Source organism: Paramisgurnus dabryanus, chromosome 18 (assembly GCF_030506205.2).
Source record: "Paramisgurnus dabryanus chromosome 18, PD_genome_1.1, whole genome shotgun sequence".
Classification (NCBI taxonomy): domain Eukaryota; kingdom Metazoa; phylum Chordata; class Actinopteri; order Cypriniformes; family Cobitidae; genus Paramisgurnus; species Paramisgurnus dabryanus.
The window spans coordinates 27,605,289-27,631,034 of NC_133354.1; the positions used below are offsets into that span (position 1 = coordinate 27,605,289).

At 41.2% G+C, this 25,746-nt stretch overlaps 3 long non-coding RNA genes and 20 other non-coding genes across 23 annotated transcripts; 1 reads left to right on the forward strand and 22 right to left on the reverse strand.

Annotated features, from left to right (window-relative positions):
* Positions 1–8,631: 8,631 nt before the first annotated feature.
* LOC135776959 (uncharacterized) lies at positions 8,632–10,062 on the reverse strand. The gene is made up of 3 exons (XR_010544244.2): positions 9,492–10,062; positions 8,862–8,955; positions 8,632–8,762 (listed from the first exon to the last, which is right to left on the reverse strand). It is a non-coding gene; the product is annotated as an uncharacterized lncRNA (long non-coding RNA).
* A 127-nt stretch (positions 10,063–10,189) lies between these two features.
* On the reverse strand, positions 10,190–10,279 carry trnar-ucu (transfer RNA arginine (anticodon UCU)). Its single transcript is given in 2 exon segments — positions 10,190–10,225; positions 10,243–10,279. It is a non-coding gene; the product is annotated as a tRNA-Arg (tRNA).
* Positions 10,280–11,105: 826 nt separating this feature from the next.
* trnat-ugu (transfer RNA threonine (anticodon UGU)) lies at positions 11,106–11,179 on the reverse strand. Its single transcript has one exon. It is a non-coding gene; the product is annotated as a tRNA-Thr (tRNA).
* Positions 11,180–11,411: 232 nt separating this feature from the next.
* On the reverse strand, positions 11,412–11,485 carry trnat-agu (transfer RNA threonine (anticodon AGU)). The gene has a single exon. It is a non-coding gene; the product is annotated as a tRNA-Thr (tRNA).
* Positions 11,486–11,586: 101 nt separating this feature from the next.
* trnar-ucu (transfer RNA arginine (anticodon UCU)) lies at positions 11,587–11,676 on the reverse strand. Its single transcript is given in 2 exon segments — positions 11,587–11,622; positions 11,640–11,676. It is a non-coding gene; the product is annotated as a tRNA-Arg (tRNA).
* Positions 11,677–12,934: 1,258 nt separating this feature from the next.
* trnat-cgu (transfer RNA threonine (anticodon CGU)) lies at positions 12,935–13,008 on the reverse strand. The gene has a single exon. It is a non-coding gene; the product is annotated as a tRNA-Thr (tRNA).
* Positions 13,009–13,240: 232 nt separating this feature from the next.
* On the reverse strand, positions 13,241–13,310 carry trnat-agu (transfer RNA threonine (anticodon AGU)). Its single transcript has one exon. It is a non-coding gene; the product is annotated as a tRNA-Thr (tRNA).
* An 83-nt stretch (positions 13,311–13,393) lies between these two features.
* On the reverse strand, positions 13,394–13,483 carry trnar-ucu (transfer RNA arginine (anticodon UCU)). The gene is given in 2 exon segments: positions 13,394–13,429; positions 13,447–13,483. It is a non-coding gene; the product is annotated as a tRNA-Arg (tRNA).
* Positions 13,484–14,741: 1,258 nt separating this feature from the next.
* Positions 14,742–14,815, reverse strand: trnat-cgu (transfer RNA threonine (anticodon CGU)). Its single transcript has one exon. It is a non-coding gene; the product is annotated as a tRNA-Thr (tRNA).
* A 232-nt stretch (positions 14,816–15,047) lies between these two features.
* Positions 15,048–15,121, reverse strand: trnat-agu (transfer RNA threonine (anticodon AGU)). The gene has a single exon. It is a non-coding gene; the product is annotated as a tRNA-Thr (tRNA).
* A 101-nt stretch (positions 15,122–15,222) lies between these two features.
* Positions 15,223–15,312, reverse strand: trnar-ucu (transfer RNA arginine (anticodon UCU)). The gene is given in 2 exon segments: positions 15,223–15,258; positions 15,276–15,312. It is a non-coding gene; the product is annotated as a tRNA-Arg (tRNA).
* Positions 15,313–16,373: 1,061 nt separating this feature from the next.
* On the reverse strand, positions 16,374–16,447 carry trnat-cgu (transfer RNA threonine (anticodon CGU)). Its single transcript has one exon. It is a non-coding gene; the product is annotated as a tRNA-Thr (tRNA).
* A 295-nt stretch (positions 16,448–16,742) lies between these two features.
* On the forward strand, positions 16,743–18,054 carry LOC135776960 (uncharacterized). Its single transcript, XR_010544245.2, has 3 exons — positions 16,743–17,047; positions 17,476–17,612; positions 17,923–18,054. It is a non-coding gene; the product is annotated as an uncharacterized lncRNA (long non-coding RNA).
* LOC135776961 (uncharacterized) lies at positions 18,007–18,534 on the reverse strand. The gene is made up of 3 exons (XR_010544246.2): positions 18,403–18,534; positions 18,219–18,320; positions 18,007–18,108 (listed from the first exon to the last, which is right to left on the reverse strand). It is a non-coding gene; the product is annotated as an uncharacterized lncRNA (long non-coding RNA).
* Positions 18,535–19,933: 1,399 nt separating this feature from the next.
* On the reverse strand, positions 19,934–20,023 carry trnar-ucu (transfer RNA arginine (anticodon UCU)). Its single transcript is given in 2 exon segments — positions 19,934–19,969; positions 19,987–20,023. It is a non-coding gene; the product is annotated as a tRNA-Arg (tRNA).
* An 826-nt stretch (positions 20,024–20,849) lies between these two features.
* On the reverse strand, positions 20,850–20,923 carry trnat-ugu (transfer RNA threonine (anticodon UGU)). Its single transcript has one exon. It is a non-coding gene; the product is annotated as a tRNA-Thr (tRNA).
* Positions 20,924–21,155: 232 nt separating this feature from the next.
* trnat-agu (transfer RNA threonine (anticodon AGU)) lies at positions 21,156–21,229 on the reverse strand. Its single transcript has one exon. It is a non-coding gene; the product is annotated as a tRNA-Thr (tRNA).
* A 1,449-nt stretch (positions 21,230–22,678) lies between these two features.
* On the reverse strand, positions 22,679–22,752 carry trnat-cgu (transfer RNA threonine (anticodon CGU)). Its single transcript has one exon. It is a non-coding gene; the product is annotated as a tRNA-Thr (tRNA).
* Positions 22,753–22,984: 232 nt separating this feature from the next.
* Positions 22,985–23,058, reverse strand: trnat-agu (transfer RNA threonine (anticodon AGU)). Its single transcript has one exon. It is a non-coding gene; the product is annotated as a tRNA-Thr (tRNA).
* Positions 23,059–23,159: 101 nt separating this feature from the next.
* Positions 23,160–23,249, reverse strand: trnar-ucu (transfer RNA arginine (anticodon UCU)). Its single transcript is given in 2 exon segments — positions 23,160–23,195; positions 23,213–23,249. It is a non-coding gene; the product is annotated as a tRNA-Arg (tRNA).
* A 1,259-nt stretch (positions 23,250–24,508) lies between these two features.
* On the reverse strand, positions 24,509–24,582 carry trnat-ugu (transfer RNA threonine (anticodon UGU)). The gene has a single exon. It is a non-coding gene; the product is annotated as a tRNA-Thr (tRNA).
* Positions 24,583–24,814: 232 nt separating this feature from the next.
* On the reverse strand, positions 24,815–24,884 carry trnat-agu (transfer RNA threonine (anticodon AGU)). Its single transcript has one exon. It is a non-coding gene; the product is annotated as a tRNA-Thr (tRNA).
* Positions 24,885–24,967: 83 nt separating this feature from the next.
* On the reverse strand, positions 24,968–25,057 carry trnar-ucu (transfer RNA arginine (anticodon UCU)). The gene is given in 2 exon segments: positions 24,968–25,003; positions 25,021–25,057. It is a non-coding gene; the product is annotated as a tRNA-Arg (tRNA).
* Positions 25,058–25,746: the final 689 nt, after the last annotated feature.

The following is a 25,746-nucleotide window of genomic DNA, read 5'->3' on the forward strand; positions in this document are numbered from 1 at the left end:
GATGTCCAAACACTGACCCTGTTTTGCACGTCCACAGACATCCATTAGGGGTCGTAGTCTGACGTTCATACCAGGGGCGTTGCTAGACATAAAGCTCTACTGGGGCACAGGCCCCCCATTTTTTTTTTTTTTACTTTTTCTTGAAAGCCTGCGGTGTGCAAGATACAATTTCCTTTGCTCAACCCACTATTCCAACATTGCAACAAGTACTAGGAAAGACAAACATTTATTTAAAAATATTTAAGTATCATCTTCATATATACATATATACAACATAATTAACATGTCTTAAGGCATAACATGTTTGGAAATAATGGGTGGAGAGAAAAAAATGTTATGCACATTTGCATTTTACATAACAATGATTAATAACTTCTTTTTTTATTTTTAAGAATATTTTCATTTTATGACTACTAAAAAATCTATCTTAGTTATTGCTAACTGATTATGTAATGACCTAGAGCTAGTGAACTAAATATTAATTTCATATCTGAAAATACAGAACAGTATAACACAGTTTTTGTATGTGAACAATGCAATTTTATAGACTATTGACAGAGGTTTTCCTGAAATTTTCCCTCTAATGTTTAAGCCCTGACAGGGTAGGATGTTATGTGTCTTTACTGCCTTAAATTCATCATCTCTCATTTTACCTTCCCTTTTCCTGCTTTGCACAAAACATTTCTGATGTCCATCACATGCGTCAATGAGATTTTCATTATTATTTAGAAACTTACTTTAGTCTCGCCATGTTTTCATAAACCAACTCAATCGCGTGTACTTTGTATGCGGCTGCGCACGGCAAAACAGTCGCGTGCACGCCTCAATTCATGTCCGCGTCCGTGCACCCATTCATGTCCGTGCGCGGACGCGGACATGAATTGAGGCGTGCACGCGTCAGTGCGACTGTTGCGTCGCTTTTTCAAACGTGAATTGGGTAACTACATTGCATATAGATCCGTTTTGCCGCGATTGTCTTTGTTAAGGAATAAACTAGTTAACTGCTAAAATGTAAACTTGAGATTTACACAGGGGCACAAAAGATTTACACTGGGGCACGTGCCCCAGTAAAAGGGGTCTAGCGACGCCCCTGGTTCATACGCTGAACCTGTACTGCACGTCCACAGACGCCCACAGTGTGAACCAAATAGACAATCATACACCCAACCTTTCTGGCACGTCCACAGACATCCAAGAAGGGTGCAAGAGTGACGTCCAGATACTGACCCTGTTTTGCACGTCCACATACATCCACAAGGGGTCGTAGTCTGACGTTCATACGCTGAACCTGTACTGCACGTCCACAGACGCCCACAGTGTGAACCAAATAGACAATCATACACCCAACCTTTCTGGCACGTCCACAGACATCCAAGAAGGGTGCAAGAGTGACGTCCAGATACTGACCCTTTTTTGCACGTCCACAGACATCCACAAGGGGTCGTAGTCTGACGTTCATACGCTGAACCTGTACTGCACGTCCACAGACGCCCACAGTGTGAACCAAATAGACAATCATACACCCAACCTTTCTGGCACGTCCACAGACATCCAAGAAGGGTGCAAGAGTGACGTCCAGACACAGACCCTGTTTTGCACGTCCACAGACATCCATCAGGGGTCATAGTCTGACGTTCATACACTGAACCTTTTTGGCACGTCCACAGACATCCAAGAGGGGTGCAAGAGTGACGTCCAGATACTGACCCTGAACATCCACAGACATCCATAAGGGGTGGTAGTCTGACGTTCATACACTGAACCTTTTTGGCACGTTCACAGACATCCAAAAGGGGTGCAAGAGTGACGTCCAGACACTGACCCTCTATTGCACGTCCAGCAGACGTTTAAAAGTGGGTCTGAACTAACGGACGTTATACAGACATGATCTGAATGTCTCCCAGACGTTCCATGTTTGGTGGGCAGCCGCTTGCTTCTTAAATTAAGGTAAGCAAAGCGTTATAGCATTTTTTCACCTGCATTGATGGAATTTTTGACTCTGTTTGGAAAACACAGACAGCCCGGCGTTTTCATTTGAATTCCTTAATTCTCTCTGTAACTCATAAACGAACTAGTATTGCTATTAATGAGAAGGGACTTGTGGATGATATTACAAGATAAATTATCTCTAATAGGGAAACCTGGTCTTCCGAGTAAAGTGTACTCTTATCTGAGGGTCAAGAGGACCCAGCTGTGAAACAGTTGATGGAAAATAATATTAACATAGCCAAGAGGGCGTTGACTGTTAATAGCCAAGAGGGCATTTAATTATACTAAATTTTGTTGATTTTATGGACTCAAACTAAAACATTAATTTTGAAACTAAATTTTGTAAAGCCAGTGGGCTGATTTATATAAGAGTATCTGAGATGAGTACGGATATATCTTTTTAAAGGAAAGAAAAAGCAGTGGGTTGATTGTGAGCTGTTTCTTGGTGTAACTGGTTAAGTTACGAAACAAAGTGAGAGAAGAGAGAAGATTTTTGTTGAGGGAGAACCAGTGGGTTGCTTAAATGAGTATTTGAGAGTAATTTATCAATGAACTATGATACTATAAATTGCTCTGTGAAACAAATATGAAGAGTTTGCATAGTTTGTGTTCCAAAGAGCTAAGAACGTGCAAACGAGGGTGAGCGAGAGAGACTGGAGTGAGGGAAAAACCAGTGGGTTGCTTGAGTGAGTGTTTATGAGTGCCTCTATCGATGAACTATGATACTATAGAGAGCTCACTGATATGGACACAGTGTTCAAGGGTGCTTTATCGATGAACTGTGATACTATAAAGTATTCTTTGAGACGAACACAGTGTTTAAGGGTAATTTATCGATGAACTATGATACTATAAATTACTCTATCAAATAAACACGGGAGAGACAAGGGAAAAAGCTTCGGTCCAACTTAAAGTTAAAAAAGTGTTCATTAATTGTTGCATGGCAAGGATTTACCATAAGTAAATTGTTTTAGAACAACCCAAGAGGATTTCTGCATTTTATTCAACCCATATGAGAATTTTGATTTTGAAAGTTAGGGGTAAGAGTTATCCTGTGTGAAAAATATTGTCCATGATTGAATGTCAGTTGTTACTGAAAACATTGAATTTTGGTGGAACCTGAAATCTTTATCTAATATTGAAAAGTCATTATTGAGTGTATTTGATTTGACAAAAGAAAAGTTAACAGAAGGAAGTTTAACAATTAAGACAGAAGACTCTGAGATCAATACAGTTACGTCTGCATTTAAAATAGCCCAATTAATCAGAGAGATCTTTTGTGTTAGTTTTAGTTGGCCTGAGATAAAAAGTTTTTTCAGTTGTAAGATTAATGTGTCAAAGACAATTGTGGGATATAGAGAACTGAGCATTGTAAGTGCTAAGTTTAAGTTTGAATCAAATCTTAAAAGTGGTTGTGTGACAGATAAAGTGACTGGCGAAAAGGAGATCATTTACATACTTGTGGGACCCTTTGTGATTTATTCCAGTTGCCTGACTGGAACATTTTATAGTGCAGAGAAGTGCATTGATTTTTTGTTAAATAAATAAAGCAAACAACCATTCAGTGTAACATGGAAGCAGCAACCAAAGAATTAGAGCATGCTATCACTATGGCCCCGGTAGAATGGTGTAACTTAAAAGACAAAGGCTTTGATGGTAAAGCATTGGCTAAGTGGTGTAATGATCTAAAATGGTATACCAGAAGTAACAAATATAAGAAAGGAGAGCAGCCTCCCTTTCACTGGCCAGAACAGGGAACGTGGAATAAAGAAAAAATTAAGAGTATGAAAATTTGGTTGCCTAGTTATATAGCTAATCAGGATTTGAAAACCAAGAAAGATGGAAAGAAGAAAAAGAGAAAAGCTTTGTTAGATGGAATGGAATTGTGGGAAAAGCTAGAGGTTGCTGGAGTAAGGAAGCTGAAAGAGTGATGGCTGATAGAGAAGACATCAGAGTTCAAGAGCTGGCAAAGCACAACGAAAGAACAGAAAAGACAAGATTGCTAGAACAGCCAGTAGACACTGCAAACCAATTACCTGTGGTAACTAAAACAGTTAAGCCACCGCCCTATGCACTGCCCACTGCCTCTGCCTCCCTCATTCCATGCCCCCATTTACCACATACACAAACAGACCTCCCTTCACAGCTCTCTCTGAAAGTCGCCCTCCCTTCACTGCTCTCACTCCAGCCCCAACCACCCCTGTTGCTTCACCAAATGCTAGCACACTGTATCCAGTTATTAAAGGAACTATGTAGCTTAAAGGGGAATTAGAAGTTGAGGGAAATGTGGAACTGTATGATGAGATGCATAGAGGCAAAGAAGGATCATTCAGTGAACAAAGTCAGGCAGCAGGAGAAGCTAGTCAGTATACCAGGACTCATTTAGAACATTTGGACCGACTAAGTGAACAGAGAGCAAAGGAAATAACAGAATTAACTAAAGAGGTGAAGTCTTTGGGTTTAGCAGGGCTATCGCAGGACAGAGAGCTTGGTAAAAGATTACAAGAAGAAAGGATGATTTTGGAGCAAGAAAGGCAGGATAGAGAGATATCAAAAGAAAGAGTGCTTATGCAACAAAAGGTCAGGGCATTGCAGGCTATGGAACAGAGAAAGCGAGAAACTGATGACTGGCTAAATATGAAAATGACACAAGAGTACCCAGCCTCTAAAGGTGGTATAGATATGACAAAAATGCCAGGACCTGATGGATTAAGAACTTACAGAGCTAAGATGTTGGTAGAGGAGAGAAACAGAGATTTGGAGTATAGGGACACATCAGCTTTGGACTTTGACCCAATAGAGGACAGATCCCCATTATTGAAAAGCACCCCTAGAGGTGAAATGAATGAGCTAGGTGTGAGTGTATTTCCGTTGCGTATTGAAGGGAAAACAGCTGTGTATGTCCCATGGGCTTATAGGGATTTAGAGACTATAATAAATCTGTTGCCAAGTTTAAGAGACGGTTTTGGTCCCTGCATCGGTGCGTTGGGGAAAAAGACCCAAGGTACAAGATTGGCGGTGGGTGACATAAAAGCCTTACTGGCAAAAATCACTAGTTTGAGGGAAATGGAGGATGTGTTGTGGTCAGCAGTTATGGGACAGAGTGTGGTTTCGTTTGATTTTGATGGCCAGGCTCTTGACTGTTACAGAGGCAGACTTTGGGGTGCCTTGAGAACTGAGTTCCCTGTCAAGTTTGACAGCACCAAACTGACCCCCACTGCACTGGGTCAGGAGGACTGTGCACTGTGGAAAAACATGCAAACTTGGAGAGGGCAGGGGCTGAGAAAAGATCCCACTGACCCAAGAGACTTTGAGACCAGACTGTTCAGAAAGGAACTGCTGGACGCACTGCCAGTGTCTGTGCAAAACAAACTGAGTGACACCCCAGGGCTAGATGCAATGCCACACAGCCAGTGGGTGGAGACCCTGAAACACCATGCCTCCAAACACCAGAAACACGAAAGAGACTTAGAGCAACAAGCTAAAGAGACTGAACGAAAGCTGGCTCAAGTTAGCCTGGAAGAAAAGAAAAGACACAAAGACATTAGTAAGGCCCCCAGGGGAACCTATGTAGTGGGATGGGCAGGGTCATATGAGTCAGCGAGCCACTCTCAGGGCGAAATGGTTGCAACACACCCTCCTAACAAGTCTGAAAAGGTAGCAGATCTGCCAAAACAAGCTGTGGATCAAACCCAAAATCAGAACCCATGGCAGCACCCCCATGGCGCAGCCCCGTCTCAACCAGTAATTGTGAATGTAATGGCACCTAGTTGACAGAGTAGAGGAATTAATTTTTGAAGATGGCCAATGGGCAGAGGAAGGGGATATTTTCAGAACAGGGCATCCGCTGATCTGGGTCAATATTTCGGGCAAAACAATGTTTGCTGGGGATGTGGGGAGAATAATCATGCTAGGCGTGACTGTCCAAAAACCCCATGGAAGCAATAGGGGTGTTCGGAGGGTCCAATTAACCAATAGGTAGCATTATCCAAAAATGATTGGGAAGAACCTAAATTAACATGCATAATAAATGGAGTGAAAATTGAATGTTTAATTGACACCGGGGCTACATGCAGCTCAATTGATCCAAAATTGGTACCTGGGGTTGTTGCATCACAATCATCTGTTAGAACAATTGGGGTTCTCTGGAAAACCTATGGAAATGTGTCTGTCAGAACCAATTATGGTTCAGATAGAAGGAAAAACTTTTGTAAATCAATTTTTGATGGCACCTCAGGTTCCGATCACATTCATTGGAAGGGACATTTTGTGTAAATTAGATGATACCATCAAAACCACACCACAGGGATTAACATTGCAGTGTCTAACCAAAATAACTAAACAGGAACTAACCCCTTTAATTCGACCAGAAGTATATTGCATAGAGAAATTGGAAAAAAATGATGGCGGCTGCCAGAGAAAAAACTAAAGATTTTCAGGAACGAAAGCCAAGATTTGAGGGTCACTGTACAATGAAATATTGCCTCAAAGGAGAGGATTTACAGTATGAACAAAAATTCAAATTAGGAGAAGATATTGAGTTGAGAAGTGAAGGAGTGTTGGTTTGTGAGGCTGGAGTAGCAGTGAGAATCAAATAATTTTACAGGATAGCAGCACAAAGGAGCAGGTAATTGTATTGTTTAACCAATTGCCAAAAGATAAGCTAGTTATCCCGAGAGATGAGAGGGAGTATGGTTGAAATATGTAAATGATATTTTGACAGCACACAACAACAGAGAGGGGTTTGATAAATTAAAGAGCACCAATTATGCTAATAAATGAGCACGTTAGCACGTTATTGTAATATCCCATAGTACATACATGTTATTAAAACTTGAACTAATGCACTGTGAGTCTTATAAATTGCTTACATACCTCACCGATTTCTGCATGTCTGGAAAACGCTCGGTTTAGTTCCTGTCTCCGCCTCCCAAAATGTCTAGTGTATTCGGATTGGTCAGATGACTACTCAACTGTTATTGGTCAACTGGGTTCGGCGTGTGTTTGAAAGGTTACGCCCCTGACGCGTGGGTTTTCCGGTTCTGACTGAGAGTCACAGGCAACGTAAACAAGCGCTATATTTCTCTATAAACGATGGTGTCTGTACTGCCTTACCACTTCGAGCTCGATCCAGAGAGTTCAGACGGCCGTTACGATATAAACGATCTCCGTCAATGAACGCGATTGGATTTAACTTTTTTAGGTGTCCTTAGCTCTGCCAGAATGCTAAACGAAGACGAAAATGTGTTGCAAAGACATCCAAAAGGTAATTATAACGTACTACATTACTTTGCAAACTATATGGAAACACCAAATGTAGCACATAGAAAGTATTTTCTGAAATGATTATAAAACTATTTCACTTATTAACATTATTTACTATAGTAAACTTTATTAAAAAAGCCTGCTTACATACTATATTACTGTGCAAACTATATGGAAACACCAAATGTAGCACATAGAAAGTATTTGTTGAAATGATTATAAAACTATTTCATTTGTTAACATTATTTTACTATAGTAAACTGTATTATAAAAGACTGTTTACATACTATATCACTGTGCAAACTATATGGAAACACCAAATGTAGCACAAAGAAAGTATTAATTGAAATGAATGTTCTACATTATTTCACTATGGTAAACTTTATTATGAAAAACTGCTTACTTATAAGTGCTATGTTTTTACTTATTAGGTTTTAAGGAGAATGCAACAGGTTCCAGGGCCTCTTACCTGCGTGATACATCATCCAGGTTTTGCACAAATTGTCTAAATCCCTACACACAGAACATTTATTGTACCGACTATAAGCCTTTGAGGTGCAGGACTAGAGTAAGTTTTATTACATTTTTAAACCAATAACACTAAAGTATCATTATAGTAACAAAATACCCAAAAGATGTAACTTTAAAGAAAATATAATAGTCAGTCAAAAGTTTTTTTTATTTATTACAAATATATATTTAAATGTTAAACAATATACAAATAAACATACTTTAGTAACCATATTGTGCTCTTCTTTCAAAATTTTTTCAATTCATTTCTTACAGCTATCTATTCAGATAAATGGCATATCAAAGCTTTGTCAGCTGGTGCTATTTAAGACGACACTATAAGGTTATCATCCTGTCGTGTGTTGTTCTCCAGATACGCTTGGAGCTTCCTGATCAGATCGGTCACAATTTTGGCTTTCGACGACCCCTGCACTGAAGATGGCATGCAATCACGTCCTCCTTTGAAGGTCTCTCAAACTGTGATGCCAGGTCCATTGGAATCGGGGTTTCCTTCAGCTTATCTTCAAATACCTCATCAAACACAAGCCTGATCACATCCTCCACATAACTGTAGAAATATTGCGGTCAATAAATCTTTTGTTTTGATCATTTATTTCCCTGCTTCATACATTAAGTTTTTAATTATGAATGTATTTGAAATAAAACATTACTGCTTACGGTATGTCACTTGTGTGTTTTGGGAACATAGCCTTGTACTTTCCCTCTCCTACTTTTGTTACGGCTTGGTGACATCGTAATGGATGGCTGCAAGGTACAAATACCTGTAAAATATAAACAAGCAATTAATTTATTGTAAAAGTAAATACTACTTTATTTAACAAAGTTACTAAAATACTTAAATACCTGCACAGCATTCCAATAAAGGAGAAAATCAAAAAAATTTTGCTGCAAATCTGAAATCTCAGGCTACGGACGGCAAAGGCATCCACTGATGATGATGATGGAAACATTGTGAAACGATGCTACTGCCTGGGTTCCTATTATTATGCAGAGAAAAAAAAACTTTGTCATCATCAGTTATACATTTAAGACTGGTAGTGGTTTCACTAGCTAAATACATCATGTGTGTTACACACCTTTGCTCCTCATATGCCAGTCTGACTCCTTGTACTGTGTGTTATGATGTTGCATGTTTGCATACAGTGTAGAAGGATGTGTACAGCTGCGAATCTAGGATATAGACAAATAAAACAAACATGTATTCAGTCAAAAAGACATATTATAACAATAGAGTACAACGACTATAACTCGTTAGACTATTCATTAAAACGTTAATGTATATTACATGGCCCAACATTAGCACCACACATTACGTGTTTACTTCGTTTCAAAATCTAAGAAAGCTTCAAGTAAATACAACAATAAAATACATATAACTTTAAACAAATCATCTGTACTTAGAGTTTCTTGAGTTTGATCATGAGAACAAATTTTACTGGTAACAGTTTAGCTGGCATTTGTATTTGTATTTAGCTTAGCAACTTAGCAAGTTTGTAAACATGTCTAAACCAACATCGATAAAAAAAACGATAGTCTGCATAATTCAACATACACGTGTGTAAATATTGTACGTTGTTTATGAAATACAGTATTACAACACAAAACAATTAGCTTGCAAGCTTAGCTCTACACGCACATTATGTTAATCTCCGGTTACCGGTTACGTAATGTACAGTAAAAGGCAAATAATAAACGTGAATACTTACAGCCTGTGATCCAGAAGTGCACAGTAATCCAACTTTCAAGAGGAGACGTCGCGCAAATCCAGCTTCGGTTCATGAGAAGCAGTTATTGTGAAAACTCCGTGAACAACTTCTGACTGGATTTTTCCGGAACCGTATTAAACATGATGTCCTCTGTGTAAGTCCATAAAGTGCTATTTTGCCCTCGCATCTAAAGAGACAGCGTCTACTCGAGAGATTTAATCGCTTAAACAATGAAACAAGAGTTTGCAAACAGAGTCAAAGCAGGGACTCACAACCTCCGCCATTTTAGCTCTCTTCTGACTCGGCGCTCCCCACCCCCGTCTTTGAGGGCGTACCCAAGCAAAGCAGAGAGGGCTGAACTATGATAATGTTGGTCTTATCTACGTCACTAATCCCAGGAAGTAAACTGTTGCCTACAATCCGAGTGTTTTTTGTAGTCCTCGAACGTTAGAGACGATAACTCGCGTCATCGTTTTCTTTGAGGTATGTACTTTTTGAATATCGTTAGCATGTACTAATACACACTTACACACAAAATGATGTTTAAAAACGTGTATCCCATAATAGGTGCTCTTTAACCAACTAAGCCACGGCGCCACCCTCCATCTGCCGATTGTGGAAGGGTGAGTCACAGTATGAACAGGAACAACAATGTAAGATGAAATGCATTGAGCAGGGTCTTCGGAGCTAAAACCCCGCGACTCTGGTGGGACTCGAACACACAACCTTTGAATCACATCAACTCATAATCTAGAAGTCCAATGCGCTATCCATTGCGCCACAGAGCCTACATGCAAAAGCACTGATGTTTTGCACACAATTTTGGATGAAGACAGATTTAAATTATTATTAGCTTTTGTATTTTTCAGCCCAAGAGTTACAATTACTATTTTTACCTTCTGCTCTTTCCATATGCCAATGAGCACAATTGTCAAATATAAGGCATTTTTGGGAAACGAACGGGAACATTTCAGTCGTATTTTCTGCCCGGACCTCCTGCCTTTCATGTAGATGGGAGAGCAGAGACTGACAAAGGAAGGAAACGCTGGGATTCGAACAATTAGTTTACAAGACATGGTCTTTGGACAGCAATGCCAGGGCATCCTAAAATTGCACGGCTTTCTTTTCATTTAGACAGGTAAAATAAAGTTTAATCTCCTTGACGCCATTCTGCCTTTCATGAAGGCCAAAGACCACAACCACTGATAAAAGGCACCACTGCGGTTTTGATCACGTAATCTCCCACTTACAAGACAGGTGCTTTGGCCATGGACACCCTTGAGAACAAAGCCAGGCAAAAGACATGGCGTCCTGACAGGAAATTAAGCCCTATTAGTGAAGGCTTTAGGGTAAAGGTTGTTCATAAATCAGATTGGTCCGTTTTCCAAAAATATCTGGAAGTTATGACAGCTTTCATAACAACCATGAATTATAAGGAGGTTGTATTTCATCTGATAAACAGAAACAAAGAAAGCGCTTAGCAGGCTACAGACTGAAGGCACCGCTGGTATTTTAAAATCTGTTTTGAGGGAGGATGAGTCACAGTATGAAGAGATACAACAATGTGACAAGAAAGCCACTGAGTGGGGGCCGAGGACCGCAAACATGGTAAGAAGGCACCACTGGGATTCGAACCCAGGATCTCCTGTTTACAAGACAGGCGCTTTGACCGGCTATGCCATGGCGCCCTACCAGGAATCTCTTCCAGAGTTAAGTCCTATCAGTGAAGGTTTTATGCTCGAGGGCGTCCATGAATTGGATTATATTGGTCCGTTAGGGAGAAAACTAGAAAGTTTTGCCCAAAGTACAGGCCTTTCGCTGAAAACAGACCGCTGTCGTGACAACTCTGAATTATCAGGATGTACCATATCTCAACTAAGAAACAGCCAAAGAAACAGACCTTAGTTGGCCACATGATAAAGGCTCCGCTGGGATTCGAACCTAGGATCTCCTGTTTACTAGACAGGCGCTTTAACCAACTAAGCCACGGCGCCACCCTCCATCTGCCGATTGTGGAAGGGTGAGTCACAGTATGAACAGGAACAACAATGTAAGATGAAATGCATTGAGCAGGGTCTTCGGAGCTAAAACCCTGCGACTCTGGTGGGACTCGAACCCACAACCTTTGAATCACATCAACTCATAATCTAGAAGTCCAATGCGCTATCCATTGCGCCACAGAGCCTACATGCAAAAGCACTGATGTTTTGCACACAATTCTGGATGAAGACAGATTTAAATTATTATTAGCTTTTGTATTTTTCAGCCCAAGAGTTACAATTACTATTTTCACCTTCTGCTCTTTCCATATGCCAGTGAGCACAATTGTCAAATGGAAGGCATTTTTGGGATACGAATTCAGGATCTCCAGATGAAAGGACAGGAACTTTCACCAGCCAATGGTGTGCAACCTTACGTCACATGTCTTCAGATCTTTTGAAAACAGGAACAAGACTGTCATATTTTCTTTTTGGACCTCCTGCCTTTCATGTGGAACGGAGAAACAGCAACTAAAAGGATGGAATCACTTGGAATTGAACAATCTGTTTACAAGACATGATCACTGAACAGCTATGGCAGGACATCCTTAAACTCCATGGCTATATTTTAATTAAACCAAGTACAAGAAAGTCAAACCTCCTTGTGGACCTCTTTTCTCCAAATTAAACCGGAGAACAGCCGTTGAAAGGAAGGCATGGCTTGAAATTCAACAGTCTGTTGACAAGACAGGCCCTTTGACCGGCTGATGCTGTGCACCCTAACGTCACATGGCTTCAGGTCTATTGAAAACGGGAAATTTCAGTCGTATTTTCTGCCCGGACCTCCTGCCTTTCATGTAGATGGGAGAGCAGAGACTGACAAAGGAAGGAAACGCTGGGATTCGAACAATTCATTTACAAGACATGGTCTTTGGACAGCAATGCCAGGGCATCCTTAAATTGCACGGCTTTCTTTTCATTTAGACAGGTAAAAGAAAGTTTAATCTCCTTGACGCCATTCTGCCTTTCATGAAGGCCAAAGACAACAACCACTGATAAAAGGCACCACTGCGATTTTGATCACGTAATCTCCCACTTACAAGACAGGTGCTTTGGCCATGGACACCCTTGAGAACAAAGCCAGGCAAAAGACATGGCGTCCTGACAGGAAATTAAGCCCTATTAGTGAAGGCTTTAGGGTAAAGGTTGTTCATAAATCAGATTGGTCCGTTTTCCAAAAATATCTGGAAGTTATGACAGCTTTCATAACAACCATGAATTATAAGGAGGTTGTATTTCATCTGATAAACAGAAACAAAGAAAGCCCTTAGCAGGCTACAGACTGAAGGCACCGCTGGGATTTTAAAATCTGTTTTGAGGGAGGATGAGTCACAGTATGAAGAGATACAATAATGTGACAAGAAAGCCACTGAGTGGGGGCCGAGGACCGCAAACATCGTAAGAAGGCACCACTGGGATTCGAACCCAGGATCTCCTGTTTACGAGACAGGCGCTTTGACCGGCTAAGCCATGGCGCCCTACCAGGAATCTCTTCCAGAGTTAAGTCCTATCAGTGAAGGTTTTATGCTCGAGGGCCTCCATGAATTGGATTATATTGGTCCGTTAGGGAGAAAACTAGAAAGTTTTGCCCAAAGTACAGGCCTTTCGCTGAAAACAGACCGCTGTCGTGACAACTCTGAATTATCAGGATGTACCATATCTCAACTGAGAAAAAGCCAAAGAAACGGACCTTAGTTGGCCACATGATAAAGGCTCCGCTGGGATTCGAACCCAGGATCTCCTGTTTACTAGACAGGCGCTTTAACCAACTAAACCACCCTCCATCTGCCGAGTCACAGTATGAACAGGAACAACAATGTAAGATGAAATGCATTGAGCAGGGTCTTCGGAGCTAAAACCCTGCGACTCTGGTGGGACTCGAACCCACAACCTTTGAATCACATCAACTCATAATCTAGAAGTGCAATGCGCTATCCATTGCGCCACAGAGCCAACATGCAAAAGCACTGATGTTTTGCACACAATTCTGGATGAAGACAGATTTAAATTATTATTAGCTTTTGTATTTTTCAGCCCAAGAGTTACAATTACTATTTTTACCTTCTGCTCTTTCCATATGCCAATGAGCACAATTGTCAAATGGAAGGCATTTTTGGGATACGAATTCAGGATCTCCAGATGAAAGGACAGGAACTTTCACCAGCCAATGGTGTGCAACCTTACGTCACATGTCTTCAGATCTTTTGAAAACAGGAACAAGACTGTCATATTTTCTTTTTGGACCTCCTGCCTTTCATGTGGAACGGAGAAACAGCAACTAAAAGGATGGAATCACTTGGAATTGAACAATCTGTTTACAAGACATGATCACTGAACAGCTATGGCAGGACATCCTTAAACTCCATGGCTATATTTTAATTAAACCAAGTACAAGAAAGTCAAACCTCCTTGTGGACCTCTTTTCTCCAAATTAAACCGGAGAACAGCCGTTGAAAGGAAGGCATGGCTTGAAATTCAACAGTCTGTTGACAAGACAGGCCCTTTGACCGGCTGATGCTGTGCACCCTAACGTCACATGGCTTCAGGTCTATTGAAAACGGGAAATTTCAGTCGTATTTTCTGCCCGGACCTCCTGCCTTTCATGTAGATGGGAGAGCAGAGACTGACAAAGGAAGGAAACGCTGGGATTCGAACAATTCATTTACAAGACATGGTCTTTGGACAGCAATGCCAGGGCATCCTAAAATTGCACGGCTTTCTTTTCATTTAGACAGGTAAAAGAAAGTTTAATCTCCTTGACGCCATTCTGCCTTTCATGAAGGCCAAAGACCACAACCACTGATAACAGGCACCACTGCGATTTTGATCACGTAATCTCCCACTTACAAGACAGGTGCTTTGGCCATGGGGACCCTTAAGAACAAAGCCAGGCAAAAGACATGGCGTCCTGACAGAAAATTAAGCCCTATTAGTGAAGGCTTTAGGGTAAAGGTTGTTCATAAATCAGATTGGTCTGTTTTCCAAAAATATCTGGAAGTTATGACAGCTTTCATAACAACCATGAATTATAAGGAGGTTGTATTTCATCTGATAAACAGAAACAAAGAAAGCCCTTAGCAGGCTACAGACTGAAGGCACTGCTGGGATTTTAAAATCTGTTTTGAGGGAGGATGAGTCACAGTATGAAGAGATACAATAATGTGACAAGAAAGCCACTGAGTGGGGGCCGAGGACCGCAAACATCGTAAGAAGGCACCACTGGGATTCGAACCCAGGATCTCCTGTTTACGAGACAGGCTCTTTGACCGGCTAAGCCATGGCGCCCTACCAGGAATCTCTTCCAGAGTTAAGTCCTATCAGTGAAGGTTTTATGCTCGAGGGCCTCCATGAATTGGATTATATTGGTCCGTTAGGGAGAAAACTAGAAAGTTTTGCCCAAAGTACAGGCCTTTCGCTGAAAACAGACCGCTGTCGTGACAACTCTGAATTATCAGGATGTACCATATCTCAACTGAGAAACAGCCAAAGAAACGGACCTTAGTTGGCCACATGATAAAGGCTCCGCTGGGATTCGAACCCAGGATCTCCTGTTTACTAGACAGGCGTTTTAACCAACTAAGCCACGGCGCCACCCTCCATCTGCCGATTGTGGAAGGGTGAGTCACAGTATGAACAGGAACAACAATGTAAGATGAAATGCATTGAGCAGGGTCTTCGGAGCTAAAACCCCGCGACTCTGGTGGGACTCGAACCCACAACCTTTGAATCACATCAACTCATAATCTAGAAGTCCAATGCGCTATCCATTGCGCCACAGAGCCTACCTGCAAAAGCACTGATGTTTTGCACACAATTCTGGATGAAGACAGATTTAAATTATTATTAGCTTTTGTATTTTTCAGCCCAAGAGTTACAATTACTATTTTTACCTTCTGCTCTTTCCATATGCCAATGAGCACAATTGTCAAATATAAGGCATTTTTGGGATACGAACGGGAACATTTCAGTCGTATTATCTGCCCGGACCTCCTGCCTTTCATGTAGATGGGAGAGCAGAGACTGACAAAGGAAGGAAACGCTGGGATTCGAACAATTAGTTTACAAGACATGGTCTTTGGACAGCAATGCCAGGGCATCCTAAAATTGCACGGCTTTCTTTTCATTTAGACAGGTAAAAGAAAGTTTAATCTCCTTGACGCCATTCTGCCTTTCATGAAGGCCAAAGACCACAACCACTGATAAAAGGCACCACTGCGATTTTGATCACGTAATCTCCCACTTACAAGACAGGTGCTTTGGCCATGGACACCCTTGAGAACAAAGCCAGGCAAAAGACATGGCGTCCTGACAGGAAATTAAGCCCTATTAGTGAAGGCTTTAGGGTAAAGGTTGTTCATAAATCAGATTGGTCCGTTTTCCAAAAATATCTGGAAGTTATGACAGCTTTCATAACAACCATGAATTATAAGGAGGTTGTATTTCATCTGATAAACAGAAACAAAGAAAGCCCTTAGCAGGCTACAGACTGAAGGCACCGCTGGGATTTTAAAATCTGTTTTGAGGGAGGATGAGTCACAGTATGAAGAGATACAACAATGTGACAAGAAAGCCACTGAGTGGGGGCCGAGGACCGCAAACATCGTAAGAAGGCACCACTGGGATTCGAACCCAGGATCTCCTGTTTACGAGACAGGCTATGCTCGAGGGCGTCCATGAATTGGATTATATTGGTCCGTTAGGGAGAAAACTAGAAAGTTTTGCCCAAAGTACAGGCCTTTCGCTGAAAACAGACCGCTGTCGTGACAACTCTGAATTATCAGGATGTACCATATCTCAACTGAGAAACAGCCAAAGAAACGGACCTTAGTTGGCCACATGATAAAGGCTCCGCTGGGATTCGAACCCAGGATCTCCTGTTTACGAGACAGGCGGTTTGACCGGCTAAGCCATGGCGCCCTACCAGGAATCTCTTCCAGAGTTAAGTCCTATCAGTGAAGGTTTTATGCTCGAGGGCCTCCATGAATTGGATTATATTGGTCCGTTAGGGAGAAAACTAGAAAGTTCTTGGCACGTTATTGCAATATCCCATAGTACATACATGTTATTAAAACTTGAACTAATGCACTGTGAGTCTTATAAATTGCTTACATACCTCACCGATTTCCCACTGTCTGGAAAACGCTCGGTTTAGTTCCTGTCTCCGCCTCCCAAAATGTCTAGTGTATTCGGGTTGGTCAGATGACTACTCAACTGTTATTGGTCAGCTGGGTTCGGCGTGTGTTTGAAAGGTTACGCCCCTGACTACGCGTGGGTTGACACAGATTCTGACTGAGAGTCACAGCCTCAGAGGCAACGTAAACAAGCGTTATATTTCTCTATAAACGATGGTGTCTGTACTGCCTTACCACTTCGAGCTCGATCCAGAGAGTTCAGAAGGCCGTTACGATATAAACGATCTCCGTCAATGAACGCGATTGGATTTAACTTTTTTAGGTGTCCTTAGCTCTGCCAGAATGCTAAACGAAGACGAAAATGTGTTGCAAAGACATCCAAAAGGTAATTATAACGTACTACATAACTATATGGAAACACCAAATGTAGCACATAGAAAGTATTTGTTGAAATGATTATAAAACGATTTCACTTGGTAATTTCTACATTATTTTACTCTAGTAAAATTTATTATAAAAGACTGCTTACATACTCTATTACTGTGCAAACTATATGGAAACACCAAATGTAGCACATATAAAGTATTTGTTGAAATGATTATAAAACGATTTCACTTGGTAATTTCTACATTATTTTACTATAGTAAACTTAATTATAAAATACTGCTTACATACTATTTTACTGTGCAAACTATATGGAAACACCAAATGTAGCACAAAGAAAGTATTAATTGAAATGAATGTTAGTTCTACATTATTTTACTATGGTAAACTTTATTATGAAAGACTATGTGCTATGTTTTTACTTACTAGGTTTTAAGGAGAATGCAACAGGTTCCAGGGCCTCTTACCTGCGTGATTCATCATCCAGGTTTTGCACAAATTGTCTAAATCCCTACACACAGAACATTTATTGTACCGACTATAAGCCTTTGAGGCGCAGGACTAGAGTAAGTTTTATTACATTTTTAAACCAATAACACTAAAGTATTATTATAGTAACAAAGTACCCAAAAGATGTAACTTTAAAGAAAATATAGTAGTCAGTCAAAAGTTTATTTATTACAAATATATATTTAAATGTTAAACAATATACAAATAAACATACTTTAGTAACCATATTGTGCTCTTCTTTCAAAAATTGTTCAATTCATTTCTTACAGCTATCTATTCAGATAAATGGCATATCAAAGCTTTGTCAGCTGGTGCTATTTAAGACGACACTATAAGGTTATCATTCTGTCGTGTGTTGTTCTCCAGATATGCTTGGAGCTTCCTGATCGGAATGTTGGCTTTCGACGACCCCTGCACTGAAGATGGCATGCAATCACGTCCTCCTTTGAAGGTCTCTCAAACTGTGATGCCAGGTCCATTGGAATCGGGGCTTCCTTCAGCTTATCTTCAAATACCTCAGCAAACACAAGCCTGATCACATCCTCCACATAACTGTAGAAATATTGCAGTCAATAAATCTTTTGTTTTGATCATTTATTTCCCTGCTTCATACATTAAGTTTTCAATTATGAATGTATTTGAAATAAAACATTACTGCTTACGGTATGTAATTTGTGTGTTTTGGGAACATAGCCTTGTACTTTTGCCTCTCCTGCTTTTGTTACGGCTTGGTGACATTGTAATGGATGGCTGCAAGGTACAACCTGTAAAAATATAAGCAAGCATAAATTTATTGTAAAAGTAAATACTACTTTATTTAACACAGTTACTAAAATACTTAAATACCTGCATAGCATTCCAATAAATGAGAAAACATTTTTTTGCTGCAAATCTGAAATCTCAGGCTACGGACGGCAAAGGCATCCACTGATGATGGTGATGGAAACATTGTGAAACGATGCTACTGGCTGGGTTCCTATTATTATGCAGAGAAAAAAAACTTTGTCATCATCAGTTATACATTTAAGACTGGTAGTGGTTTCATTAGCTAAATACATCATTTGTGCTACACACCTTTGCTCCTCATATGCCAGTCTGACTCCTTGTACTGTGTGTTATGATGTTGCATGTTTGCATACAGTGTAGAAGGATGTGTCCAGCTGCGAATCTAAGATATAGACAAATAAAACAAACATGTATTCAGTCAAAAAGACATAACAATAGAGTACAACGACTATAACTCGTTAGACTATTCATTAAAACGTTAATGTATTACATATTACATGGCCCAACATTAGCAACACACATTACGTGTTTACTTCGTTTCAAAATCTAAGAAAGCTTCAAGTAAATACAACAGTAAAATACATATAACGTTAAACAAATCATCTGTACTTAGAGTTTCTTGAGTTTGATCATGAGAACAAATTTTACCGGTAACAGTTTAGCTGGTAACTTAGCAAGTTTGTAAACATGTCTTAACCAACATCGATAAAAAAACGATAGTCTGCATAATTCAACATACACGTGTGTAAATATGGTACGTTGTTTATGAAATACAGTATTACAACACAAAACAGTTCGCTTGCAAGCTTAGCTCTACACGCACATTATGTTAATCTCCGGTTACCGGTTACGTAATGTACAGTAAAAGGCAAATAATAAACGTGAATACTTACAGCCTGTGATCCAGAAGTGCACAGTAATCCAACTTTCAAGAGGAGACGTCGCGCAAATCCAGCTTCGGTTCATGAGAAGCAGTTATTGTGAAAACTCCGTGAACAACTTCTGACTGGATTTTTCCGGAACCGTATTAAACATGATGTCCTCTGTGTAAGTCCATAAAGTGCTATTTTGCCCTCGCATCTAAAGAGACAGCGTCTACTCGAGAGATTTAATCGCTTAAACAATGAAACAAGAGTTTGCAAACAGAGTCAAAGCAGGGACTCACAACCTCCGCCATTTTAGCTCTCTTCTGACTCGGCGCTCCCCACCCCCGTCTTTGAGGGCGTACCCAAGCAAAGCAGAGAGGGCTGAACTATGATAATGTTGGTCTTATCTACGTCACTAATCCCAGGAAGTAAACTGTTGCCTACAATCCGAGTGTTTTTTGTAGTCCTCGAACGTTAGAGACGATAACTCGCGTCATCGTTTTCTTTGAGGTATGTACTTTTTGAATATCGTTAGCATGTACTAATACACACTTACACACAAAATGATGTTTAAAAACGTGTATCCCATAATAGGTGCTCTTTAACCAACTAAGCCACGGCGCCACCCTCCATCTGCCGATTGTGGAAGGGTGAGTCACAGTATGAACAGGAACAACAATGTAAGATGAAATGCATTGAGCAGGGTCTTCGGAGCTAAAACCCCACGACTCTGGTGGGACTCGAACCCACAACCTTTGAATCACATCAACTCATAATCTAGAAGTCCAATGCGCTAACCATTGCGCCACAGAGCCTACATGCAAAAGCACTGATGTTTTGCACACAATTTTGGATGAAGACAGATTTAAATTATTATTAGCTTTTGTATTTTTCAGCCCAAGAGTTACAATTACTATTTTTACCTTCTGCTCTTTCCATATGCCAATGAGCACAATTGTCAAATATAAGGCATTTTTGGGAAACGAACGGGAACATTTCAGTCGTATTTTCTGCCCGGACCTCCTGCCTTTCATGTAGATGGGAGAGCAGAGACTGACAAAGGAAGGAAACGCTGGGATTCGAACAATTAGTTTACAAGACATGGTCTTTGGACAGCAATGCCAGGGCATCCTAAAATTGCACGGCTTTCTTTTCATTTAGACAGGTAAAAGAAAGTTTAATCTCCTTGACGCCATTCTGCCTTTCATGAAGGCCAAAGACCACAACCACTGATAAAAGGCACCACTGCGATTTTGATCACGTAATCTCCCACTTACAAGACAGGTGCTTTGGCCATGGACACCCTTGAGAACAAAGCCAGGCAAAAGACATGGCGTCCTGACAGGAAATTAAGCCCTATTAGTGAAGGCTTTAGGGTAAAGGTTGTTCATAAATCAGATTGGTCCGTTTTCCAAAAATATCTGGAAGTTATGACAGCTTTCATAACAACCATGAATTATAAGGAGGTTGTATTTCATCTGATAAACAGAAACAAAGAAAGCGCTTAGCAGGCTACAGACTGAAGGCACCGCTGGGATTTTAAAATCTGTTTTGAGGGAGGATGAGTCACAGTATGAAGAGATACAACAATGTGACAAGAAAGCCACTGAGTGGGGGCCGAGGACCGCAAACATGGTAAGAAGGCACCACTGGGATTCGAACCCAGGATCTCCTATTTACAAGACAGGCGCTTTGACCGGCTATGCCATGGCGCCCTACCAGGAATCTCTTCCAGAGTTAAGTCCTATCAGTGAAGGTTTTATGCTCGAGGGCGTCCATGAATTGGATTATATTGGTCCGTTAGGGAGAAAACTAGAAAGTTTTGCCCAAAGTACAGGCCTTTCGCTGAAAACAGACCGCTGTCGTGACAACTCTGAATTATCAGGATGTACCATATCTCAACTGAGAAACAGCCAAAGAAACAGACCTTAGTTGGCCACATGATAAAGGCTCCGCTGGGATTCGAACCCAGGATCTCCTGTTTACTAGACAGGCGCTTTAACCAACTAAGCCACGGCGCCACCCTCCATCTGCCGATTGTGGAAGGGTGAGTCACAGTATGAACAGGAACAACAATGTAAGATGAAATGCATTGAGCAGGGTCTTCGGAGCTAAAACCCTGCGACTCTGGTGGGACTCGAACCCACAACCTTTGAATCACATCAACTCATAATCTAGAAGTCACATGCACTATCCATTGCGCCACAGAGCCTACATGCAAAAGCACTGATGTTTTGCACACAATTCTGGATGAAGACAGATTAAATTATTATTAGCTTTTGTATTTTTCAGCCCAAGAGTTACAATTACTATTTTCACCTTCTGCTCTTTCCATATGCCAGTGAGCACAATTGTCAAATGGAAGGCATTTTTGGGATACGAATTCAGGATCTCCAGATGAAAGGACAGGAACTTTCACCAGCCAATGGTGTGCAACCTTACGTCACATGTCTTCAGATCTTTTGAAAACAGGAACAAGACTGTCATATTTTCTTTTTGGACCTCCTGCCTTTCATGTGGAACGGAGAAACAGCAACTAAAAGGATGGAATCACTTGGAATTGAACAATCTGTTTACAAGACATGATCACTGAACAGCTATGCCAGGACATCCTTAAACTCCATGGCTATATTTTAATTAAACCAAGTACAAGAAAGTCAAACCTCCTTGTGGACCTCTTTTCTCCAAATTAAACCGGAGAACAGCCGTTGAAAGGAAGGCATGGCTTGAAATTCAACAGTCTGTTGACAAAACAGGCCCTTTGACCGGCTGATGCTGTGCACCCTAACGTCACATGGCTTCAGGTCTATTGAAAACGGGAACATTTCAGTCGTATTTTCTGCCCGGACCTCCTGCCTTTCATGTAGATGGGAGAGCAGAGACTGACAAAGGAAGGAAACGCTGGGATTCGAACAATTTGTTTACAAGACATGGTCTTTGGACAGCAATGCCAGGGCATCCCAAAATTGCACGGCTTTCTTTTCATTTAGACAGGTAAAAGAAAATTTAATCTCCTTGATGCCATTCTGCCTTTCATGAAGGCCAAAGACCACAACCACTGATAACAGGCACCACTGCGATTTTGATCACGTAATCTCCCACTTACAAGACAGGTGCTTTGGCCATGGACACCCTTGAGAACAAAGCCAGGCAAAAGACATGGCGTCCTGACAGGAAATTAAGCCCTATTAGTGAAGGCTTTAGGGTAAAGGTTGTTCATAAATCAGATTGGTCCGTTTTCCAAAAATATCTGGAAGTTATGACAGCTTTCATAACAACCATGAATTATAAGGAGGTTGTATTTCATCTGATAAACAGAAACAAAGAAAGCCCTTAGCAGGCTACAGACTGAAGGCACCGCTGGGATTTTAAAATCTGTTTTGAGGGAGGATGAGTCACAGTATGAAGAGATACAATAATGTGACAAGAAAGCCACTGAGTGGGGGCCGAGGACCGCAAACATCGTAAGAAGGCACCACTGGGATTCGAACCCAGGATCTCCTGTTTACGAGACAGGCGCTTTGACCGGCTAAGCCATGGCGCCCTACCAGGAATCTCTTCCAGAGTTAAGTCCTATCAGTGAAGGTTTTATGCTCGAGGGCCTCCATGAATTGGATTATATTGGTCCGTTAGGGAGAAAACTAGAAAGTTTTGCCCAAAGTACAGGCCTTTCGCTGAAAACAGACCGCTGTCGTGACAACTCTGAATTATCAGGATGTACCATATCTCAACTGAGAAACAGCCAAAGAAACGGACCTTAGATGGCCACATGATAAAGGCTCCGCTGGGATTCGAACCCAGGATCTCCTGTTTACTAGACAGGCGCTTTAACCAACTAAGCCACGGCGCCACCCTCCATCTGCCGATTGTGGAAGGGTGAGTCACAGTATGAACAGGAACAACAATGTAAGATGAAATGCATTGAGCAGGGTCTTCGGAGCTAAAACCCTGCGACTCTAGTGGGACTCGAACCCACAACCTTTGAATCACATCAACTCATAATCTAGAAGTCCAATGCGCTATCCATTGCGCCACAGAGCCTACATGCAAAAGCACTGATGTTTTGCACACAATTCTGGATGAAGACAGATTTAAATTATTATTAGCTTTTGTATTTTTCAGCCCAAGAGTTACAATTACTATTTTTACCTTCTGCTCTTTCCATATGCCAATGAGCACAATTGTCAGATGGAAGGCATTTTTGGCATACGAATTCAGGATCTCCAGATGAAAGGACAGGAACTTTCACCAGCCAAAGGTGTGCAACCTTACGTCATATGTCTTCAGATCTTTTGAAAACAGGAACAAGACTGTCATATTTTCTTTTTGGACCTCCTGCCTTTCGTGTGGAACGGAGAAACAGCAACTAAAAGGATGGAATCACTTGGAATTGAACAATCTGTTTACAAGACATGATCACTGAACAGCTATGCCAGGACATCCTTAAACTCCATGGCTATATTTTTATTAAACCAAGTACAAGAAAGTCAAACCTCCTTGTGGACCTCTTTTCTCCAAATTAAACCGGAGAACAGCCGTTGAAAGGAAGGCATGGCTTGAAATTCAACAGTCTGTTGACAAGACAGGCCCTTTGACCGGCTGATGCTGTGCACCCTAACGTCACATGGCTTCAGGTCTATTGAAAACGGGAACATTTCAGTCGTATTTTCTGCCCGGACCTCCTGCCTTTCATGTAGATGGGAGAGCAGAGACTGACAAAGGAAGGAAACGCTGGGATTCGAACAATTCGTTTACAAGACATGGTCTTTGGACAGCAATGCCAGGGCATCCTAAAATTGCACGACTTTCTTTTCATTTAGACAGGTAAAAGAAAGTTTAATCTCCTTGACGCCATTCTGCCTTTCATGAAGGCCAAAGACAACAACCACTGATAAAAGGCACCACTGCGATTTTGATCACGTAATCTCCCACTTACAAGACAGGTGCTTTGGCCATGGACACCCTTGAGAACAAAGCCAGGCAAAAGACATGGCGTCCTGACAGGAAATTAAGCCCTATTAGTGAAGGCTTTAGGGTAAAGGTTGTTCATAAATCAGATTGGTCCGTTTTCCAAAAATATCTGGAAGTTATGACAGCTTTCATAACAACCATGAATTATAAGGAGGTTGTATTTCATCTGATAAACAGAAACAAAGAAAGCCCTTAGCAGGCTACAGACTGAAGGCACCGCTGGGATTTTAAAATCTGTTTTGAGGGAGGATGAGTCACAGTATGAAGAGATACAATAATGTGACAAGAAAGCCACTGAGTGGGGGCCGAGGACCGCAAACATCGTAAGAAGGCACCACTGGGATTCGAACCCAGGATCTCCTGTTTACAAGACAGGCGCTTTGACCGGCTAAGCCATGGCGCCCTACCAGGAATCTCTTCCAGAGTTAAGTCCTATCAGTGAAGGTTTTATGCTCGAGGGCCTCCATGAATTGGATTATATTGGTCCGTTAGGGAGAAAACTAGAAAGTTTTGCCCAAAGTACAGGCCTTTCGCTGAAAACAGACCGCTGTCGTGACAACTCTGAATTATCAGGATGTACCATATCTCAACTGAGAAAAAGCCAAAGAAACGGACCTTAGTTGGCCACATGATAAAGGCTCCGCTGGGATTCGAACCCAGGATCTCCTGTTTACTAGACAGGAGCTTTAACCAACTAAACCACCCTCCATCTGCCGAGTCACAGTATGAACAGGAACAACAATGTAAGATGAAATGCATTGAGCAGGGTCTTCGGAGCTAAAACCCTGCGACTCTGGTGGGACTCGAACCCACAACCTTTGAATCACATCAACTCATAATCTAGAAGTCCAATGCGCTATCCATTGCGCCACAGAGCCTACATGCAAAAGCACTGATGTTTTGCACACAATTCTGGATGAAGACAGATTTAAATTATTATTAGCTTTTGTATTTTTCAGCCCAAGAGTTACAATTACGGTTTTTACCTTCTGCTCTTTCCATATGCCAATGAGCACAATTGTCAAATGGAAGGCATTTTTGGGATACGAATTCAGGATCTCCAGATGAAAGGACAGGAACTTTCACCAGCCAATGGTGTGCAACCTTACGTCACATGTCTTCAGATCTTTTGAAAACAGGAACAAGACTGTCATATTTTCTTTTTGGACCTCCTGCCTTTCATGTGGAACGGAGAAACAGCAACTAAAAGGATGGAATCACTTGGAATTGAACAATCTGTTTACAAGACATGATCACTGAACAGCTATGGCAGGACATCCTTAAACTCCATGGCTATATTTTAATTAAACCAAGTACAAGAAAGTCAAACCTCCTTGTGGACCTCTTTTCTCCAAATTAAACCGGAGAACAGCCGTTGAAAGGAAGGCATGGCTTGAAATTCAACAGTCTGTTGACAAGACAGGCCCTTTGACCGGCTGATGCTGTGCACCCTAACGTCACATGGCTTCAGGTCTATTGAAAACGGGAAATTTCAGTCGTATTTTCTGCCCGGACCTCCTGCCTTTCATGTAGATGGGAGAGCAGAGACTGACAAAGGAAGGAAACG